Raw genomic sequence first — 4694 nt, 5'->3', positions numbered from 1 at the left:
AACACTGCACTGTGGACTGTTGGGACTGAGTGAGGAGTCCCAGCATGGGAGGAAAACCTTCTGGCGTCTCCCACCTAACCATGAACTCTTCTCTCTGAGCAGAACTAACAATTACGTGAGCGCCTGCTAAGTGCCACAAGAATTCTCTGAAACTTCCATTAGTGAACTCACTAAGCAAAACTTACAGGGATCAAGATCTTCCTTTTCATTTTCTTATCAGCTTTTTAAAAAAATTTTTTTTATTGAAGTGTAGTTGATTTACAATGTTAGTTTCAGGTGTACAGCAAAGGGATTTCGTTATATATATATATTTTTTCTTTTCAGATTATTTTCCATTATATGTTATCACAAGAAATTGAATCTAGTATCTGTCAGCTTTTATTTAAAGCGGTTTTAGGGTCAAAAGTCTTCCGAGGAGATGGGATGTTTGCTACGTTTCTTAATGTTTTCATTTCAGCTGTAACATAACAATATTAAGAATGCCATCTCTGGCAGATGACGTGTATCTATTTTTTTCTTCCTACAGACAGCCGTGAACACAGGATAAAACTTACGAAAACTTAAAATTGACAAAATCTGATTCTGATCTCTCAAAAGCAGCAAAGAAAACGAAACGGCTGTGTGGAGCTAGTGCTGTCAGGGAGGCAGGCGGAGCCAAGCAAAACAGCGGGCCCTAGACAAGGAGGCGTTATCCGAAAGCACAGAGTTCCAGAGTGACCTCGCAGCAGCCGCCAGAGAAGCTCCCGCTTTGCCCTCTTAGCAGATGAAACCGGGAAGCACAGATTTAACTGCAAACAGGCAGATAAATGAGAAAGTTTTGGCAATGAAGTGCAGGCAGCCCTCCTAAGGCTCTGAAGTGGTCGCAGGAGAAATTCCAAACTCCTGAGCCGCCTTCCACTCGCTCCTTTCCCTCCCCTCCCCCATCGCTGCTCACCTGGCTTCCTCCACCGGGAAGGCTCTGCCCCCTTCTCCCTAGCATCCGGTCAAAACCTTGTCTCATCCCTGAAACCCTGCAAGCCCAGTTCTAAAGTCACCCCCAGCGGAACGGCCCCCAGCTCCCGCAGCTGGAAGCAGGCGCGCAGCCCTGCGCACGCGCCGGCCCCGCCTACCGGCCCGCGCGCGCTCTCCAGGCTCCGCCTCTTTCCCCGACCTCGTGAGGCGTAAGCCCAGCCCTGCCGGCTCACGGCGCTAGAGCCCGCGCCTCCCCCGCTGAATGTTTGCCTCCTGTCCTTAAATCAAATCAAGGAGCAAACAGCATAGCTATCTGCTTAACTGAAGTGGACGTTGCCTCCTGGATCCTGAAGAACTTTCCTTGGCTAAGAGAAAGGAGAGAGATGGGTGAAGGGTGATGGACGCAAAATATGGGACCGCAGCCTAAGGACACGGTGACTTTGAGATGATTCGATCGCAGTCATCACTTTATCAGGAAAGGGATTTGAAGTCAGACAAACCAACTTCGCTCTGAGCCCGGCATCCCCTGGCATTCGCCCTTGCCAAGTCCCAGCCCTGCTTCTTAAGTCAGATGATGGAAGACGCCTTAGGCGGGCGTGGTGATAACTCTGAAATTTTCTGATAAGGAGTCCGCAGATGAAGATTTCTTTTCTTTCTTTCTTTCTTTTCTTTTTTCCTTCTATGTGTTGTTTGCAAGATCACAGAATAAATTCAGAGGGGAGAATATGTCAAGCCAGAATTATCTGAGCTGTGTCTCAAGCGGGTGCTTTTAACAGAATGAAGTGGCTGAGGGGACTTAGAGCCCAGGCTTGCTGACGGCTGCACCCTGCTTGTGAGGGGGACCACCCTCACCCGCGTGTGTGCCTGGGGGTGTCTGAGGCAAATATCTGAGCCTGCTGAGTATGGGGGTGGGCGCAAGAGAGCCCCCTTCCCACCTCAGCCCTGCACTTTTTAAAGGTAAAAAAGGGCCCAATGTTATTCCTCCACCCACACCTGTGACCTCAATGTCCCCACAACTCTTCTCCAGCACTTTTGGAGAAACAACTGAATTGTATTCAAATGACTTTCCCCTGGTTCCCTGCTGCGCATCCACTGCACTCATGCAAACCTTGTTTCCTGGCTCAAACCCTCCAGTCTGACCTTTCCCCACATCTCAGGAAAACCTAGCCTCCTCTTACATCCCTAAGATCACAGTCATCTAACAGAACTCCCTGCATTCTCTCCTCCACAGCTCCCAGTATCTATCCAGCTATCCTATCTATCTCTCCATCTTCAGAGGAAGGAACCTTAGGGTATATCCTTGCTCCGAACACTCCCTCATCCTACCTTCCCTTTCCTCCCTTGTCTCCTCCTCCCCTCCCCTGCCCCTGATCTAACACCCCAAATTGAGTGTTTCCTTTGTGTGTGTGTGTGTGTGTGTGTACCTGCTTTTTGTTTGTTTAACTGTATGATTCATTTAGACAAATAATTCATTTGGATTGATCTGCTTATAGTCTTTTCCAATTTTCACTTCCACTGGCCAAATACATTTCACATTAATGTTCAGTGTGGACTTGAATGTATCACTAATTACAAATCAGCCAGGGCAGGGGGCTTTTGGTCTGCCCCACCCCCATTTTAAAAATCACTTTAAAGACTATGATCTCATTGCTATTTTAACAGAAAAAAATAAGCTGTTAAAAGTTAAAGAATTTCACTCTTTCTGCATATCCACATGTAATATTTTACAGTGTTCACTGGCATCTTCTCCATCTTATGAATAAATACATCAAAATTGATCTAATACTATTAAATTGTTAGTACATTTTCATTGTTTCTTTTTAAACTTACTATTTGCAGGGGGACCCATTTCACTGCTCCTCAGACCTTTCTCCAACTTACTGTGCACCCCAAATTTACTTGTACTGTCTTCTTTCACATTTTAGTACAACCAGACTTTTTTACTTTAAAACAAAACTCCTATTTTCCCCTCTTTTTTAACTTATTGCCAATTTGCCTACTCTCTTGCCCTTCAGACAATGCTAAAACTTTCAATGAATTTTTTTAAGGCAGTTTCTTTCAGTCTAGACCCAGTAAGCCATGTCACCACATTCATCACTCTAAAATGTTACATATTTAAAACTGCGGTTTTCTTAATTGGCTCAAAAACAGTATAGCTTAGTTTCACTTGGTAAAAGTTGATGTCCCCACAACTTTTAAAATATATGATTAAACACATATTTTAAAAAACATGCCAATTTTAAAAGGCGCCAAAATTTTTTAAAAAGTGTATACGAAAATCTACTTTAGTATAAAATAAACAAAAAAATAATTGGTCAGGTTAAATGAACAAAAAAAAAAAGAGAAATGTGCAGTGAAAAACAAACTAAGATAAAGTATTCCCACTGATCAAATGGAAAATCTATTATGCTTTACAGTCTGTTTTCCGAAGAATTTATGTCTTCCATATAGGTTATATGAATTTTGAAATACTACAAACATATATCTCGTGTCTAATTTAGGTGCCAATGTTAAAATCTTCAAATTTTGCATACTAAGTTTATTACAGAAAACTAGTACTTGAGAAATTCTAAGTTTGGACAGATATTGTAAATATAATTAGTTGGTATGGTAAAGTCATAATAAATCCAGAATTAGGAGAAAAATCCATTTCAAAAATATTTCATTTGATTAAAAATAACAGACTTACATGTTCAAAGTGAGCTGAAAAATTATATCTTAAAAAAATTAATTTAACATAATCTGTACACATTTAGTGGCTATTTAAAAAAAAAAAAAAGAGTAACAACAAAACCATAGAAGATCCTAAGGCTCCCAGGCCCACATTTCAGAGACCAGGGGCTTCAGCTCTGGGGCTGGGCTCCTACTCTTGTTTTCCCATTTAAAAAAAAAAAAAAAAAAAGACAGATCTTCCAGACAGAAAATAAGTCAGGCAACAGAGAAATTAAATGATACAATAGAAAAATTAGATTTGGTGGATATTTTCAGAGCATCACACCCCCCCAAAAAAATAGGATATACATTCTTTTCAAGTGCACATGGAACATTTTCTAAGATTGATCATGTACTTGGGCACAAAAGAAACCTCAACAATTTTAAGAAGATAGAAATTATCTCAAGCATCTTTACTGACCACAATGCCATGAAACTAGAAATCAACTACAGAGAAACAAAGGAGAAAAAAAGGAAAGCATGGAGAAAATCAACATGCTATTAAAAAACCAACAGGTCAATGATGAAATCAAAGCTGAAATTAAAAAATACCAGGAGACAAATGAAAATGAAAACACAGCCACACAAAATTTATGGGATGTAGCAAAGACAGTGCTAAGAGGGAAGTTTATAGCGATACAGGCCTACCTCAAAAAAGAAGAACAATCTCAAATAAACAATCTAACCCACCAGCTAGAAGAATTAGAAAAAGAAGAGCAAAAAAACCCAAAAGTCAGCAGAAGGAAGGAAATAATAAAGATCAGGGAGGAAATAAATAGAGGTTTAAAAAACAACAGAAACAGTCAATCAAACCAAAAGCTGGTTTTTCGAAAGAGTAAATAAAATCAACAAACCTCTGGCCAAACTCACAAAGAAGAAAAAAGAGAGAGCACAAATAAGCAAAAAAAGAAAGGAAAGTGGAGAAATTACAACAAATAACATAGAAATACAGAATATCACATGAGAATATTATGAAAAACTATATGGAACCAAATTGGATAACCTAGAGGAGATGGACAAGTTTCTGGAAA

General features: G+C 40.5%; 1 long non-coding RNA gene across 1 annotated transcript; it reads right to left on the bottom strand.

Moving 5' to 3' along the window:
* Nucleotides 1-242: 242 nt before the first annotated feature.
* On the bottom strand, nt 243-1069 carry LOC116660632. The gene is made up of 2 exons (XR_004316212.1): nt 935-1069; nt 243-788 (listed from the first exon to the last, which is right to left on the bottom strand). It is a non-coding gene; the product is annotated as an uncharacterized LOC116660632 (long non-coding RNA).
* Nucleotides 1070-4694: the final 3625 nt, after the last annotated feature.

Source organism: Camelus ferus, chromosome 30, assembly GCF_009834535.1.
Source record: "Camelus ferus isolate YT-003-E chromosome 30, BCGSAC_Cfer_1.0, whole genome shotgun sequence".
Taxonomy (NCBI): Eukaryota; Metazoa; Chordata; class Mammalia; order Artiodactyla; family Camelidae; genus Camelus; species Camelus ferus.
This window is presented reverse-complemented; position numbering and strand designations above follow the sequence as displayed.